The sequence below is a fragment of the Hemitrygon akajei genome, chromosome 7 (assembly GCF_048418815.1).
Source record: "Hemitrygon akajei chromosome 7, sHemAka1.3, whole genome shotgun sequence".
NCBI lineage: Eukaryota > Metazoa > Chordata > Chondrichthyes > Myliobatiformes > Dasyatidae > Hemitrygon > Hemitrygon akajei.
Window position 1 is genome coordinate 113,946,163 of NC_133130.1, and position 19,309 is coordinate 113,965,471.

The following is a 19,309-nucleotide window of genomic DNA, read 5'->3' on the forward strand; positions in this document are numbered from 1 at the left end:
CAGGGAATAAATATCTCCTTTTTTGGGTAAAACAAAGTCCAAAGCCATTCAGTTTGCAATGCTACTCTACAGACCACCATCAATTCTGCCAACAATTTAGATATTGTTTATTTGATCGAGAGCATGTGCAGTTTCATTTGTTAACTTTTTCCAACGCTGATGCCATGTTAATCAGTTCCTGTGCTGCTTTACCAGTTCCGTAGGCAAGTGTTACCTTTCCCCAAGGACAAGAATAACTCCATTTACTCAGGGCTTAGCATTGTCATATGGAGGTATATACCATCTTCTAAACCGCTTGTTTCCAAGTTAATATCCTCATCTTCCCCCAGTGACATTCTGGCTGTACTGATAAGAGAAAGAAGGGTGGTGGGGGGAGGTCTATGTTTCTGAGTCCCATCATCGTTGTACCAGACATAAACAAGGCAGGGGGCTTGGACAAATTAGAGCTACAGTTCACCTCTGTTTTGCTCTTGAATTGAATTGACTTTATTACTTACATCCTTCACATGCATGACGAGTAAAAATCTTTACATTATGTCTCCGTCTGAATGTGCAATGTGCAAATTATAGTAATTTGTAATAGATAGTATACAAATAAAATATACAACAGAAGAGTCAACATAGCATGCAAATACATTTGTATCAGCATGAGTTAATCAGTCTGATGGCCTGGTGGAGGAAGCTGTCCCGGAGCCTGTTGGTCCTGGCTTTCATGCTGCGGTACTGTTTCCTGGATGGTGGCAGCTGGAACAGTTTGTGGTTGGGGTGACTCAGGTCCCCAGTGATCCTTCCGGCCCTCTTTACACACATCTTTGTAAACATCCTGAACATTGGGAAGTTCACATCCACAGATGCGCTGGGCTGTCCGCACCACTCTCTGCAGAATCCTGCGATTGAGGGAAGTACAGTTCCCAACCAGGCAGTGATGTAGCCAGTCAGCATTCTCTCACTTGTGCCCCTAGAAAGTCTTTAGTTTGGGGACTCTTCAACCACCTTAGGTGAAAGAGGCGCTGCTGTGCGTTTTTCATCACACAGCCGGTAGGTACTGAAGGGCTTGGGTAAAAGGGGCACACTCAGCCATACAAACCCAGCAGCTTGAGAAATTGGTCCTGTCTGCATGTTCGTAAGTCATCCGTAAGAAAGCGTTCGTGGCTGTTACATCTGTCAGAGAAAGGAAAGGGCTAATCCAACTGCCACCTTTAAAACTCTCCGTGGTTTCAAAATTTCCCATGTCATTAGGCACCTTCTTACAGTCAGAAGTGCAAGTCCACGACAGCTTTTCTCTTACCTTGATGGTTGTATTGGCAACCAGCAATACCTGAAATGGTCCTTCAAATCATAGTTCCAAATAATTAATTCTTTCAAACATCCACATTACCACGGAATCTCTGGGATCATTATCATGGGACTTACTAGTTGCTGGACTTCCTTAACCTGGTGACGATATTTGGTAATGTCTTTTTCAGAATAATGCAATGGTTCTGAATATTCACGACCAGGTTATTTACATCCATCTGCCCAACTCACATTTGATGGCATGTGCAAGGGCTGTCCATTTATGATTTCATGTAAGGACAAGCCAAAAGTTCTAGTTGCAGTGGATCAAATAGTCATCAGAACCAAAAACAAAACCTGTTTCAGTCCTGTTTTCTCATGCATTTTGCTAAATTTATTCTTAATTGTTCATTTCATCCTTTCCACTAGGCCCACTGACTGAGGATGATGGTAGCTCCAATGGAAACGTTGATCCACCTTTAAGGCTTTGCATATTAATTTAATGACTTTATCAGTGAAATGGGTACCATTGTCCCTAGGTAGTGTCCAGGTGATCCCAAATCACGGGATTATTTCCTTTAACAAACATTTCGCCACTGTAACTGCATCATTCGTTCAACAAGGAAATGATTCAGCCCATCGTGAGAAGACATCTGTATTGACTAATACATACTTAGACCCTTCCCATTGAGGCAAATCAGTAAAGTCCATCTACAAGTGTACAAAGGGGTATGAACCCGTTTTCCCAATTCTGTAAAGCTCAAATTATACGTTGTCTACAGATTTCTTCTGCAACTTGAAATACTCTAGGGGCATACCAAATTTGGTTTATTTAATTAATTATTCACCTCTTGCCTCTCCCCCATGTGTAAAATTGTGAACAGAGCGGGAAATCTTTAGCACCATTTACCTAGGGCCACAAAGCATCCATCGGGGTGAAGCCACCTACCATCGTGCTGCTTTACCCAGTTTTTCCCCCTTCACCCTTCCGGTTGATGGAGCAGTGGATCGGAGTGCCCATACGTCCTCCAAAGTGGGAGGTGTCATCAGGGCCAACGACGTGGGGCCTCTTGTTTCCGGCACAAGGCTGGACCTAATTGCTGCCTCTTCTGCATTACAATCTGCCACTTTATTGCCCTCATCCGATTGTTCAGTATGTGCTGTGCATTTAGTAACCGCAACCTGTTTAGGCTCCTGTCATGCTGCCGATAAGTTTTGTATGTGCACTTATTTTTCTTTAAATAGAGGAACCTCCCAAGATTTAAAAAAAAAAGCACCATAATTTCCTGATATGTCCATAATCGTGTGCTACTTCAGAGGCATAGTACGAGTCAGTATAAGCATTACAGTCTGGCCTTTAGCAAGTACTCAACCCCAGTAAGCGCAAACAGTTTGGCTTGTGGTACCAAAGTAGGCACGGGAAGAGCCGCTGCCTCCATGACATGGGTGAGGGAAACAATTGCTTGTCCTGCGCGTGGTTTTCCCATGTGTAAAGCTGAGCCGTCAACAAAGGAAATCAATTCAGCATTGACAGGAGGAGTTCCAGTAAGGTCCACACGGGAGTTTTATTGTAACAGTTTCATGGCAGTGTGGATCAACATCTTCCTCTGGGGAGAAGAGTGGCCACATTAAAAGTTCCACAGTGAGTAATTCTAACATTCGGATTTATTAATGACTTGCTTTCGTACTGAGTTTATCGAGCGGGGGAGGGTGTTAGGTGGCATAGCAAGCCAGTAACGTTTCTGCTGAATGTGGGATGTGGACACGAGTAAGATGATTGCATTTGCTGAACAGCAAGTCAAGAGGCAGCAATTGCTGAAAACAACCGGGTAGACCTCTGCCTTTTGGGTCTAACTGAGCACTGAAATAAGCAGTCGGCACTTGTCTTCCCCTGTGGTCCTGAGTCCAAGTGGCCTGAACACAGCCATTGGGAGGCCCAAAGCAGGGCCAGAGATCATTGGGTCTTTTATACGTTAAAATGTCTCCTCGGCTTCTGGAATCCAGCATAATGGATCTGGTTGACTGGGAAGAGAGACTTTCTGGAGGGGCCTAACAATTGCTGCATAATCTAAAATTCACTGTAAACAATACCCTGTCATTCCCAAGAAATGCTTCATTTCTGTAAAAGTCGTTGGCTGCGGAGCTTTAACTATTGCTTCAGTCCAAGTCTTAATCAATGACTCAATATCCTGGGATAGGATAGGTCCTAGATAATTAACTTCTGGTTGTACAAACTGTAGTTTCGGCTTTGATACTTTATGGTTTTCTTAGCTAGTTTATGTAAAAGGTGAGGGAGTCCTGCTCACCAGCTCCCTTGCTTGGGGAAGTCGACAGGAGGTGGACAAGTGTGGAATATTTTAGGGTCTCCCTAAAATCAAATACATGGAAAACAAATAAGGAAACACAAACCAAAATAGAATATAGACAATACAGAACCCAAATCTAAGCTTGTACTTCTTTTCTTTGAGAACCTTCACAAGTAACTGCAAAACTTAAACAGTTAATAGTCACTGTGAAAAGCTTTCACATATTTTACAAAGAACCAGGAGAGGGAGAACTACTGCATAGGAACCCTGACATATTAACACATTTCGGAACACAAAATTGAGCAAACACTGAACAGTCTGCTCTCCTCTCTCTCTTACACACACGCACTTCCAAGTGAACTCACGTGTCCCCACACTTCACATAATTAAAAGCAAACCATTCACATTTTACTGCAGCTTTTGTATCTGCCTTAACCACTTTCTATGATCTCCAGTGTTAGAACATAGAAAACCTACAGCACGATACAGGCCCTTCGGCCCACAAAGCTGTTCCTAACATGCCCTTACCTTAGAACTACCTAGGTTTTACCCACAGCCCTCTATTCTTCTAAGCTCCATGTAGCCATCCAGGAGTCTCTTAAAAGACCCTATTGTTTCCACCTCCACCATCGTCGCTGGCAGCCCATTCCACACACTCACCACTCTCTGCGTTAAAAACTTACCCCTGATATCTCCTCTGTACCTACTTCCTACTTAAAACTATGCCCTCTCATGCTAACCATTTCAGTCCTGGGGAAAAGCCTCTGACTATCCACATGATCAATGCCTCTCATTATCTTGTACACCTCTATCAAGTCACCTCTCATCCTCCATCGCTCCAAGGAGAAAAGGCCAAGTTCACTCAACCTATTCTCATAAGGCATTCTCTCCAATCCAGGCAACATCCTTGTAAATCTCCTCTGCACCCTTTCAATGGTTTTCACGTCCTTTCTATAGTGAGGCAACCAGAACTGAGCACAGTACTCCAAGTGGGGTCTGACCAGGGTCCTATATAGCTGTAACACATTACCTATCGGCTCTTAAACTCAATCCCACAATTGATGAAGGCCAATGCACCGTATGCCTTCTTAACCACAGAGTCAACTTACATAGCAGCTTTGAGTGTCCTACGGACTTGGACCCCAAGATCACCTCTGATCCTCCACACTGCCAAGAGTCTTACCATTAGTAATATATTCTGCCATCGTATTTGACCTACCAAAATGAACCACCTCACACTGATCTGGGTTGAACTCCATCTGCCACTTCTCAGCCCAGTTTTGCATCCTATCAATGTCCTGTTGTAACTTCTGACAGCCAGTTGCGTTACTCTTCATTACCAATTTCTGTATCACATTCATAACCACCATTAAATCTACACTAAACCACTGTTTCTTTAATTACTTACCATTGAGTCTTTATTCAGTGCAGTCTATTCCTTCTCCACTGCAACATCCAGTAGGGTTCAAACCTTACATAATGTTATTTGGCTTTTATTGTAATTTTTGATGTAGTTTTGTTGATTTATGGGCAATCAATTACTACGGCTTCTCTTTGACTAACAATAACTTAGTGCATCCTAAATACTGGATCAACCCTTCCATGTGTCCCTGATACTATACTTTAACTTTTACCGACTTGACCCATGCAACCCAGATGCTGGGTCGATCATTCTTTCTGTCCCTGACCCTGAACTATGCAATTTGTTTGCTCACCACTTTCACACGAAACTTCTTACTGCCCCATTCATTTTAGCATTCTGTCACCATGCCAATTGCATTAGAGACATGGTGGAAGAAACCGATCTACTCAAGACCATAGCTCAAACCAGAGCGCACAGGGCAATAGCAAAACAGAAATCTGAGGTCCAACTCTGAGAGAGAAAATCCCTAGAACCGAATAGAGATTTGCCTTTTGCCGACCGTTGCTACCAGGGAATCTCTCAGACACCCAGCCACCGGGGTTCTCCCACACTATGATCATTCCTAGACAAGTGATGTCAGTTGGACCTCCAAATTCTGTCATGTACTTTTCGCTAAGTCTTATAACAAAGAACCAAAAAACAGAGTGGATCTGTTCAAAGGCATTTTTTTTACCTGCATGATTTTTCCTCATCTTCCGCTAGACGTACTTGTTTTCCCGCAAACTCCACTGTCTTGCACAGATATATTACCTTCTTTTCCATGTACGAATCTAATGATTTAATCAGCACTCTCCCAGCTTGCATTACTTTTTCAGAAATCTCTTTTTAAAAATAACAAGGCAGAAAGTCTTCAATCCTGATTTCCATCCAATGATGAAAGAGCCAGAACTATTTTTTTTAAAACACAGACAATTTGGAACATAAGAGGAGATTCTTACACCTTTTTGTTGCTTTTGCTAAAAAGTCTCTCTGCCTTGCATTGTTCTGAGCTCTAAATTCTAATGACTAGGCCACTGGGTGGAATTTGGTGTTTAAATCCAAGGTTATTTTAGAAGTCAGGAACAAGGCATAAAACTTCTTGCTTCTTGGTGGTTTTATTCAAAGTTGATAGAACAGAAACAGAACCACGTCAGGGGCCTAATACTTAAAGAAAGCAGAAGAACTAAAGATGGTGCCTAACATAACAGCTGCTTTTATATCCAAAGAAAAATACCATTCAAATCTATAGTTAATATTAATCCAGTTAGAAATCACTTAGTCAATACTGCAGCAAAAATCAACCAATGAGAAAACATTTACCCACTTTGTAAAGTACAAGAAATTTCCCAAATTATATTATGTCCAGCCACTAGAGGCATCTTAAACTGTTATGCATACAAAAGCTACTTAAGATACAAGCAATTAATCAATTGTTAAATTACAAAAAACGGGACAATTAAAATTCAACTGTTGGATCCAACAAACTCCCGTGCCCTACGCACTTGATTCACAGTAACAGGACATTCTGGAGCTCAGAGATTTCTGGGTAAGAACAGTGCCATTCAATGTGTTTACAAGCATTGCCTCCCCTCTGCCAAATGGCACCAATCCAGTCAATGTTTTTATGAGAACTCAGTAGGCAGTTTTACATAGCAAGTTCCCACAAGCAATGTAGTCGAATGTCAAAAGGCATTCTTGGTGTCAAAAGTCCATATTTTTTCTCTGTCAACCAGCTTCCAAATGTTGCTATTTTGTCCTTTGTTGCCACACCATACACACACAGCTCTGATTCCCTGATCCTTATCACATGCTCTTACCCATTCCATTGACCAGAGCACCAAACTCTGCTGTGTTGACCCGCCTCTAGTTTCTGACCCTGCTCCATTGAACATGCAAGTGGTTCTCCATTCTGTATTTAAACTTTAGAGGATAGTGGTGCATTTTAACATGACAGCTGTATGACTCACAGCCTTTTAGAAACAGTGAAAATGACCCACAATGTTGAAATGATCAGGAAATAAAGAAGTTTTGTTATTCTTCCTCAGCCCAGAAATTTGAGGGAGATAGAACACGTCAAACTCATCTTCTTCATCAGTCAGCAGAAAGTCATGCAGGAAATTCAAGGGAAATCTCTTCATTCAGAGAGTGGTGACTATTCACCACAGGGAGAGTGAAAGGTAAGCAGCAGGGATGGATTTGAAAGGACTGTCATGGAACAGAAACACTGGTTAGTACCAGCAAGACTGAGTTGACTCCCTACTGTACACTGGGTGTGATGTAGATTCACTAAGCACTTGAGGCAGGGTTTAAAATGGAACTGATTTATTTGTCACAGATCCAAAATATGAAACTCCAGTCCCATTAAAGGTGAACATCAGCAGAAGAAACTCCTCCCATGCCCAGTGACCAGGGTGGAGAACTGGGTGTGATGAGCAGCAGTAATAATTGCAGAGTTCAACACCAACAGTCACTTTTGAACTTGCATCTGGATTCAACAACTGTGATGGTTCAATAGCCATTAAGCAGCTTATTAAACCTTTTTCTTAGTGTGGACTCGGTAGTGTTTCACAAGGTTGGATGACCGAGAGAATCCCTTCCCACATTCAGAGCACGTGAATGGCCTCTCCCCAGTGTGAACTCATTGATGTTCATTCAGATGAGTTGACTGAGGAAATCCCTTCCCACAGTCTGTGCAGGTGAATGGCCTCTCTCCAGTGTGAACTCACTGATGTACTTTCAGTTGAGATGGGTAAGAAAATCCCTTCCCACAGTCTGACCAGGTGAACGGCATGTCTCCAGTGTGAACTCGCTGGTGTGCCATCAGTTGAAATGATCAAGAGAATCCCTTCCCACAGTCTGAGCAGGTGAATGTCCTCTCCCCAGTGTGAACTCGCTGGTGTACCTTCAGTTGAAATGACTGAGAATCCCTTCCCACAGCCTGAGCAGGTGAGCGGCTTTTCCCTAGAGTGAATTCGTTCATGTGTCAACAGATCAGATGACTGAGTGAATGTCTTCCCACACACGGAACAGTTGAAAGATCACTGGTTTGTCTGTGGGTCGGCTGAGTGAGTGAATCTACTCTCAGACACAGAGCAGGTGAATGGCCCCTCACTGGTGTGTATCGTCACCTTGGATGACAGAAAGAATCACTTCGCTCAGTCAGAACAGGTGAACCCTCTCCCTGTGGTGTGAACTTGCTGATGTATCTTTAGGTTGGATTACTGAGTAGATCCCCTCCCACACACAGAACAGGTGAATGACCTCTCCCCACTGCAAAACTCACTAGTGTGTTGTTGGATCAACTCAGTAAGTGAATCTCATCTCACACACAGAGGAGGTTTCTGGCCTCTCCCAACGTGTAAACTCACTGGTGTGTCTGCAGTTCGACTGAGTGAGAAACTCCCTTGTTGTGTTTGAGATTCCACTACACACATTCTTTGCTGTTTCTAACCTGTAAAAAGATTCACAAAAGGCATCAATGGGTGAAGAGCAACATTTCAAATGAGAATTTTTGTCCCTATGCTGAGTTCTGACATCACACTGTTACAGTGAGGTTCAACACAGGTCGGAGGAACAATTCCTCATCTCCTAACTAGACACAGCTCAGACATCAGTACTGACCATCAAATTATCTGAATATTTTACTGTCTGCATCATAATGGGCCATTTCTGTCTGTCTTCAAACTGTGACTTAGCTCAGTATTCTCCAATAGAACTATTTTAATTTTAGATCATGTCCCACAGAGACTACATGGCTGCTCCTGGAGACTTTCTGATTAACCTGACTGCACCTCTGGTGATAGACAGAGGTGAGCTCATCGATGGCAATGCCAATGAATATGAAGGGGAGGGCAGTCATCTTTCTCATTGGAGTGTGACATACTTCTTCAGTGAAAGCTACAGGTCACTTGTTACCCAGGACAAAGTTGTTTGATATCATATGTACCCAGAAAGAATGGTACAGAATATGTTCTCACAAGTAGAAAGGCCCAGAACACGAGAAGGTAGAACAAAGGTGATTTTCTCGAGAACGAAAGGCCATGGAAGGATTTTTTTCTATGCAACACTAATTGGTATTTACATTGACTGAAAGGTAGACTGTTCAACAGAGATTAACTCCAACTATATTTTTGTTCTGAGTTTCTAATGTCTGGATTTAGGTAGTTGGAGCTTGATAGTATTCCCTCCACTTTTGTGCTTCCGAACACACCCTACAAACTACTGGAGAAGCCATGGCCACCCCTATAGCCTGAACCCCCCTCCCCCCCGAACGAGGGCCCCATCTATCTGGGGTGCCAAGTATGAATAGTGGAGCTAAGAGTGATGGAAGTGACCAGGACCGTCCTGGGTTTGTGGGACCAAGCGGTGATCAGAGCTCAGTCGCGGTGCAGACGTCAGCGCTGATGAAAGCCCTGCCCTGGAGCCGCACTCCTTCCACCTGTACTTTTCAGGAAGGTGCATTACTGCCACCTACTGTACCGGAGTATGAAGGGAGCGTGACAGGGATCAGATCCAAACTCCCAAACCCGCTTCGAATGAAAAGTTCACCAGGGATCTACAGGATTTAACTGTCCTTGCCTCAGGTGCCAGAATATCCTGCTGGCTACCACAGATCTATCCAATAATCGCCTGAGCAGCTTCCCACATTCCAACGAATATCTGCAGTACACCACAGCATGATCACATGTTCCACCACCATCACCATGCACCGACTTCAAATAGGTATATTAATCATTTATTTACAAACAGTAAAAATTCAACCAATTATTCACGTTCCCCAAGTTACAGAGACTACAAAGCTGCATACTGAGCCAACATACGTAGTTCAAAGAGCATGCAGACATCATGCACATTCTTGCCTTAAGCAAGGGAAGAGGAGGAGTACAGCCCAGGTTTTGTGTTTGTGTTTTATGTTTAATCTGTTACTTTGTTTCCCATTTTCATTTAGTCAGGTACTTTGTTTCATTTTCAAAGTCTGTTTCGCATTTGTTGTGTTTTAATTTGTTACTTGTTTCCTCGTGTCATTGATTTTGAGATGTCTGATTTCACATTGGCCACATGAAATGGGAGTTGAAATTTGGTAGAAATCTGGGCACCTTTATTCCAGAAATGAGATGCCCACATTTCAGAGAGAACTGAGCATTTGGGAAGCGATTCTAGTAGTTCTGTTCCTTTTGTGTTTTCTAAATATCCAGTGACTAATCAGGAGTGAGTGCAAAGTGGTGGGAGATCCTGTGACACATTCCTGGGGAAGGTGTTCGAATCTGCACACTGGTCCAATGGATCAGTTTGCTGAATTTGTGTGAAGACTCCTTACTACGTCACAGATAGGATGGCGCTGATTTTGATCCCCTTGACAAGGATAAGACTAGGGGAATTATCCGGCTTCTCGGGTTTAGGTATTCAGTTATGGGGGAGCTGGGAGGGAGTCTGTTGGAAGTCTAGAGTGGAATAGACTGGAAGTCAAACAGCGTTAAGAGACCTGAGCCTCGATAGTCCCGGTGAGTGTTTTAAGGACTGGTATCTTCCTCTGTACTATTTGTATAATTGGCAAGTCGTGATTTCCCCACCTGACAGAGTGTTGGTGTAGGTGGTTTGCTGAGTACAGGTGCAAGGCGGGTGGCAGGTGTGAGCAGGAACAGTATCCTGGGACAGCTGTGTCTGTGCCAGATGTTGTTGTGAGGCTGGGTACTTGTTGGAGGCGGAATGGCACCTACTGGATATGCAGTTCCTGAGCCTACCCGTGGTTCTCACAGGGTGGCGCAGTTGATATGTGGTGCTATACGTATACCACCCCAGTGCCCTGGGCGTGCACCTTGCCCATGCTGGTTGGAAAGCGGGCTGTTACAAAGGAAGGAGGTTCTGAGTGATAGACTTTCTCAGCATGGTTGGCCAGACTGTCCCAGGAACTGATTTCAATGGCCTTGGATTGCCTGCTCCCAAAGGAAGGTGGCACTTGTACGGTCGAGAATGCTGCACCTATGTTCCGGACGGGGCAGGTAACATCACTCACCTGATCGATCGTATCTCAGAGTCAGTGTCTGAGATTTAGTGGGGGACCAGCTCGTTAGCTATCACACTCTGAGGTGGGGCTGGTGGCATTTTGGGGCAAAGCGAGACTGCTGGACAACTGCTGTATACTGGGAGGTGACTTGGGTTTACAGTACTATAGATTGTACTCTTGTGTTTTTTGTATGGCTTAGTTGGGAGTTCCTGAGAGTCATACCGGTCCGAGGGTTGGATCATCATGTTCACAACTTTCAAGGGATGGAGTGTCCTGTGGGGGTGCGCCGTATTTTGATTGTTGAAAGTCACTTCCATTGTGATTGGTCAGTTTAGAAACTGCGGCTGCTTTTCCCATTGGACAGTTGTCTGGTGTCCAGTTTCAAATATCCTGGCTATATAACAGTACATGGAAGGGGCTTGCTCCCTTTGTTTAAGGTGAGACCATTGGGAAGGTATGCTCTCTCTGTGTGCACTTTTAACTACATATGTTTGTTGAATGTACGCTTGTCTTGAGTATTCTGGTTGGTAGTGTCTGTAACTGGGGGAACATGAACGTTCGGTTGAATTTTTACTGTTTGTGTGTAACCGGGTGACATCGAATGCTATTCAGGATCGTTGAAAGTGTACTTGGGCATTCATCCGGGTAATGCTGGAATAGGTGTCTGTGCCTTTGAGTGGAGATGGTGACGTCATTATGCACACGTGGAATATAGTGGGGAGACCATTTTGTTTTCTGCTGCGGAAGTGGTTGGGGCGTTGGAATAAAGTTCCCCCAGAGGTGCTAGACATGGTGAGGAAAGATTTTCACGAGTGAGGAACTTGACGCTGGATAGCGTGGCTTGCAAAGTTCCTCACCGGCCAAGTAGAATTGCCACTACCGCATTAGTACTGTATCAGTTTTGTGTAATTTTCTTTGTATTCAAAGTCAGTGCATTTCCTGTCTCAGCTGCCAGACCCACAAACCTGACTGAACATTATAAGGTCCTCACAAAAATCACATCACCATTCCCATACTTCGCAACCAGTGCCAAAGTGGAGCGCAACCCGGTATGTCCAAACCTCAGTCTCATCAAACACACATCTTCCCTCCTGTTCCTTCCCAAAAGGTGCCTCCCCTGGACTGATAGAAACAAATTGTAATACCACCTCCCTCTCCCACAATTTCTGCTATTTCCGAATCCCACTCAACCTAACAATAGATTTGAGTTCATACTTTCTCATTAACTACAATCTCTGCCTCTGACTTAGCAAGTTCCTGTTTTGCGAGAACATCGACCCATTCGTTACCTGGTACCCAATAATGCTGGATCACTATTCCCGCACTCTCCAGAACACTTCCATTCCTAACCCTTGAACGTTTCGATTCCCAACTCTGCATTACCGAGGCAGATCACGACTCTGTTCAGCTTAACTCATTCATCTCAATGCAGACTAACGATAACGGCCAGAAATTCTGCTGTACAGACGGACAACCCATCTGTCAGCCCTTTCCCCACCTCAGCATTAAAGCAGGGGATGAATACCCCAGAGCTCACCCGGTCACTAACCGGGTCTTCAGCACCATGTGTGAAGATGGGCAAAAAGGAAACCTGCTGCAGCTGTAAATGACCAGACACCCTCTCACCTCCTGACTATCCCCCAGTAACGTCAAACCTATTCCCTCTTCCGGAAATTTTCACAGTGGAACACCTGGCCGGGCTAATCCGCAAATCCCCAAAACCATATTCCCTAATTATTCGCCCAAAACACTTAACAATTCTGCTACCCAGTCCTCCCTGCATTCGACACTCGAGACTGTTGTCCACTGAGCGCATGCGCGATTTCCGGAGCCAGCTGTGACTCCTACGCATGCGCATTTGATCGCTGGGTCACCGACGGCGAGTTCCTCAGTATAGACACCGCGGGGTAATCAAGGTCACATTAAAACAGTCCGCAAGCACTGGTTGTGTACCAGGTGTCTCAGTGTTTTTTTAACCTTGAAGTCTCGGCTGTTACTTTAAAGTAGCAAGCTCCCATAAACAATAACCTCAAGCAACACAGAGAAAATGCTGGAGGAACTCAGCAGGCCAGGCAGCATCTATGGAAAAGAATAAATAATGGACGTTTCGGGGCGAGACCCTTCACCAGGACTAAATTTTCTCAATGTCTCAATATAAACAGGCATCCGGTATGCCAAATGCCAAAGTCGGACCCACTTACAAAGGCAGATATAAAACACAAGCCATTCTGCAGATGTTTGAAATTTAGAGCAACACACAAGTGCTAGAGGAACTCAGCAGGTCAGGCAGTATCTATGGAAGAGTAAACAGCCGACGTTTTGGGCCGAGACCCTTCATCAAGACTCAATAATTTTCTCAATATCAACAGGCATTCTGTGTGTCACATGGCAGAAGAACAAACAGTCCAGGCAGGGTGAAGGGTCTTTTTATTCCTCTCCATAGGTGATGCCTGACACTGAGTTCCTCCAGCATTGTGCAGACATAAACAACATTTTTTTTTCACTTGGTCAGTTTTGAAATGTTGCTGATATTCTCTCTGTAGCCTCATACTCCCAGTCTTGATTCCTTCCCTCCTCCCCTTATCTTCTCAAAGGCTTAGCATGTGCTGGCACAGCTTTGGTTTCTCACCCTGTTCCATCGAAGTTTTACCCAGCTGCTCTTCCATTTCACTGACAACTGCATTGGTGCTGCTTCATGCGCCCGTGCTGAACTTGTCAATTTCATTAACCATGCCTGTAAATTCCACTCTGTCCTTAAATTCACTTGGTCCATTTCTGACACCCCTCTCGATCTGCCTGTCTCCATCTCTGGAGCCAAAATGTGTCAATATCTTTTATAAGCCTATCAATTTCCAGAGTATCTTGACTACACCTCATCTCACCCTGTCTCCTATAGAAACATTATTCCCTTTTCTCAGCTCCTTTGTTCCCAGCATCTCAATTTCCTTTCCAGGATATCAGAGATGTTCTCCTTCTTTAAGGAATGGGTTTTCCCTTCGTCCACCATAGATGCTGCCCATACCCACATATCCTCGAATTCCCATACATCCACACTCACCCTGTCTTCCCTTTGCTTTAACAGTGATAGAGTTCCTCTTGTCCTTACCTACCACCCCATGAGCCTCTGCATCCAACACATCATCCTCCACAACTTCCACCGTCTCCAAGGGGATCCTAGCAGCAAACATATCTTTACCCCTCCCCACCCCCACACTTTCCACAGGCATCGCTCCCTCTGCTATTCTCTTGTTATATAAATATAATTTCAAAGAAAGCATGACAACGCCTCTACTTCCTCAAGAGTTTGTGGAGGTTGGACGTGCCATCGAAAGCCTTGGCAAAGGTCTATAGATGTGTGGTGGAAAGTGTGCTGACTGGCTGCACCAATAACTTTGAGCAGAAAATCCTACAAAAGGTAGTGGATTCAGCCCAGTACGTCACAGGTAAAACCCTCCCAACCACTGAACACATCTGTATGAAACGATGCCGTAGAAAAGCAGCATCCATCATCAATGATCCTCACCGCCCAGGCCATGCTCTCTTCTCACTGCTGCCGTCAGGTAGAAGGTCCAGGAGCCTCAGGACTCGCACCACCAGGTTCAAGAACAGCTACTACCCATCAACCATCAGGCTCTTGAAAAAAAGGGGATAACTTCACTCATCTCAGGACTATTTTATCTTGTTATTTTGTGCTTGTCATTTATTGCTATTTATTTATATCCGCATTTTCGCAGTTTGTTGTCCATTTGATCCTGTTTACAGTTATTGTTATGTAGATTTGCTAAGTACGCCTGCAGGAAAAAGAATCTCGGGGTTGTATGTGGTGTCATGTATGTATTCTGAAAATTTTTACTTTGAACTTTAAACTTTCAAAAAAACGATTGTGAATAATCAATGAATCGAAGTTTCTTGCTCATTCCCGAACTTCTACAAGAATCTAGGGATTGAAAACGACAGAGATTCGAGAGTTTATGACACCCAACGAGTGGCCAGTTACGTGATAAAATCAGAATTCAAAAGAATTCATCGTGGAAAGAAAGGAATTTTGGCGCGCATCCAGGAGATAGGAGAGCTCCGCCCATTTAACTGTCAGAAATCGTCTGATTCTGCTCCAGTTTACCCTTTAAAGTGTTTTAGAGTGAGAAGAAAACTGCATATTACTTTGTGGTGGATCCCCATTAAAAACTAAGAAATAAGCCTGGATAAATTCTTGGGCTGAAAGAATTTAACGATGTTAAATTTGCCAGCTAAGAATGAGCTCCAATGACTTCTCGGGCGCAGCTGGTCTGTCAGCCCTACTAAAACTACTGAATCTCCAAAATCCTCTGCCGTAAGCGAACAGTTAACTGAGATTTTAAGCGCTTACTTGAATGAAGTATATAAACTTGATACGATTAACCAGAAAATACGCAGTAAAATCCCAGTGCTGTCTAGAGATAAAAAGTTTCTCTGGGAGTTTAGAATCTTATCAAAGTTGAAAAAAATCATGTACGGTAAACACTCCAAACTAGGACAGCTACAAGGTTGAATATTTAGCTGTGAACAGAAACAGTGTGAATTAGGTCAAGCCATCACTCGGCAAGTGGATAATTTAACTAATCCGTTGGGGGAGAGGCAAGAAATGTGTAACATGCTGAAGGAATAAAGTGGCTAAATATAGATAGATAGATAGATACTTTATTCATCCCCATGGGGAAATTCAACATTTTTTCCAATGTCCCATACACTTGTTGTAGCAAAACTAATAACATACAATACTTAACTCAGTAAAAAATATGATATGCATCTAAATCACTATCTCAAAAAGCATTAATAATAGCTTTTAAAAAGTTCTTAAGTCCTGGCGGTTGAATTGTAAAGCCTAATGGCATTGGGGAGTATTGACCTCTTCATCCTGTCTGAGGAGCATTGCATCGACAGTAACCTGTCGCTGAAACTGCTTCTCTGTCTCTGGATGGTGCTATGTAGAGGATGTTCAGAGTTTTCCATAATTGACCGTAGCCTACTCAGCGCCCTTCGCTCAGCTACCGATGTTAAACTCCCCAGTACTTTGCCCACGACAGAGCCCGCCTTCCTTACCAGCTTATTAAGAAATATGAAAAAGTCTGAAGAACAAATATCTTTATTAATTGAATGCATCTCTCTCCAGCTACACGACCTTCTGCCAACCCAGTGGGAGATGTTGACAGTGATGTCAATCATGCTGAAATACAGGCAAGACTGACTAGTCCCCAGAAGCAGAGAGAGTGCAAAGTTATTATATCGCTACAGAGATCTCTAGTGGTCTCGGTGATAATGACAGACAGAGATGAGGTAATTGTTTTGACACCCAAGTCATAATTTGACAATAGACAATAGGTGCAGAAGTAGACCATTCGGCCCTTCGTGCCTGCACCGCCATTCTGAGATCATGGCTGATCATCTACTATCAATACCCGGTTCCTGCCTTGTCCCCATATCCCTTGATTCCCCTATCCATAAGATACCTATCTAGCTCCTTCTTGAAAGCATCCAGAGAATTGGCCTTCACTGCCTTCTGAGGCAGTGCATTCCACACACCCCACAACTCTCTGGGAGAAGAAGTTTTTCCTTAACTCTGTCCTAAATGACCTACCCCTTATTCTCAAACCATGCCGTCTGGTACTGGACTCTCCCAGCATCTGGAACATATTTAATTTGCCCCAATAAAAACCAAGAGAGTGAAAACACACAATAATGAAAATGGAAAAAATGTAAAGAGACAAGAGATTTACTATCAACCTCTAGAACCAAGAAGAAATGACAAACTGGACCGTTTGCTTTTAATGAAATTCAACATCCAAAAACAAGGAAGCTTAAAACCTTGGCCTGAACTTCGATGAATTAAGAACATATACAAATTGCATCCATATGGTGGCATTCAAATTTTAGCTAGCATGCTGTCTTCTAAAGAAACAAGACAGTTGACACTTTGAGTTGAAGATGTTATAGGACAGGATAAACAGAATTTACCAGATGTTTGGGACACCATTAAGAAATGGTTGGAATGAAAACCCCACCACAGATTGATTGGAAGAAAGTGATTGATTTCAAACAAAAGGCTTCATCTTATGTTTCAGAGAATGAAGATGGCTACAAGATATTTTGTGTCAGCTACTCGGTAGTTCAAGCAATGACTGAAGATAATATGGAATAATCCACATATGACTCTCTCACGTCCACTTTCACGGATGGTTTGAAATCAGATGTTGCCAAACTGGTGAAGCAAACAAAAGCAAATTGGAGTGAAACTGCCATTTCCTACAGTGATCTAGTGCAGACTGCCAAGCAAGTGGAGCGAGATATTGAAGTCCAAGATTGGTACAGATGAACCAACTGTCTACATCTGTTAACCAACAGAACTAGTGGAACTGGAGTTCATGGCAATGTCTTCATAGCCGGTAAGTTTGAAGTTGGTAGTAGCTAAATTATTGGAAGGAGTACTAAGAGATAGGATCTACAAGTATTTAGATAGACAGGAACTTATTAGGGAGAGTCAACATGGCTTTGTGCATGGTAGGTCATGTTTAACCAATCTATTAGAGTTTTTTGAGGAAGTTACAGAGAAAGTGGATGAAGGGAAAGCAGTGGATGTTGTCTACATGGACTTCAGTAAAGCCTTTGACAAGGTCCCACATGGGAGGTTAGTTAGGAAGATTCAGTCGCTAGGTATACATGGTGAGGTAGTAAATTGGATTAGACATTGGCTCAATAGGAGAAGTCAGAGAGTGGTAGTGGAGGATTGCTTCTCTGAGTGGAGGCCTGTGACTAGTGGTGTGCCACAGGGATCAGTGCTGGGTCCATTGTTATTTGTCATCTATATCAATGATCTGGATGATAATGTGGTAAATTGGATCAGCAAATTTGCTGATGATACAAAGATTGGAGGTTTAGTGGACAGTGAGGATGGTTTTCAAAGCTTGCAGAGGGATCTGGACCAGCTGGAAAAATGGCAGATGGAGTTTAATACAGACAAGTGTGAGGTATTGCACTTTGGAAGGAAAAACCAAGGTAGAACATACAAGGTAAATGGTAGGGCACTGAGGAGTGCAGTAGAACAGAGGGATCTGGGAATACAGATACAAAATTGGAGTATTGTGCAATTTTGGTCACCAAATTACAGGAAGGATATTAATAAGGTTGAAAGAGTGCAGAGAAGGTTTACACGGATGTTGCCGGGACTTGAGAAACTGAGTTACAGAGAAAGGTTGAATAGGTTAGGACTTTATTCCCTGGAGTGTAGAAGAATGGGGGGAGACTTGTTAGAGGTATATAAAATTATGATGGGTATAGACAGAGTGAATGCAAGCAGGCTTTTTCCACTGAGGATAGGAGAGAAAAATACCAGGGGACGTTGGTTAAGGGTGAAGGGGAAAAGTTTAAAGGGAACATGGGGGGGGGGGGGCTTCTTCACACAGAGTGGTGGGAGTGTGGAATGAGCTGCCAGATGAAGTGGTAAATGCGGGCTCACTTTTAACATTTAAGAAAAACTTGGACAGGTACATGGATTAGAGGTATATGGAGGGATATGGGCCGGGTGCAGGTCAGGGGAATAGGCAGAAAAATGGTTCGGCACAGCCAAGAAGAGCCAAAAGGCCTGTTTCTGTGTTGTAATGTTCTACAGTTCTATGGTTCTGTAATTTGTATTTTTAAGAATTTTGTATTCTTTATACAGTATGTGGAAGTTTGTCTCCACTTATTGGCAGAAGGTGGTATAACAGTTATATACACCTTCGCATTGTTTAATTGGCTGTGTTAGCACTGTTACGTACCCCGTAACTGCGTTAACAGACCAGCAGAAATGGAATGATACGTTGGAGTTTGGTGGTACTGTAACTAAACAATACAGTATCAAAAATGTAAATATACATATAAAACAGGTTAGCAATAATAAAAACAAGTGTAGGAATAATAATCAACAGTAAAAACAAGCTCTATCAAAGTCTAGGGATAAATGAATTGTCATAAGAGAATATAGAGTTCAGTTCAGTTCGTGCTGAGGTAGTTGTTGTTGTGTTGCAATGTTGGACAGAGAGAGAGAGAGAGAGCGAGCGAGAGGTGAGTAGCTGCAGCAGGCAAACCTTCCGTTGTCTTCTTGTTCCGTTGTACTGATGTGGTCATTCGGTTATGACCCCTCCGTTCTCGGCTAGACTGTTCTTCCGTGGTGGGTTTGTCTCTCTGGCATGAGTGGACACACACACAAGCCCCCATCGGCCCTGCCATCACACAGCACACAGCTTTGTGACCGATCTCCTGATTCGGTCCTCAAAGCCCCCACCTTCCTGTGGGTGCACAACACTCTTT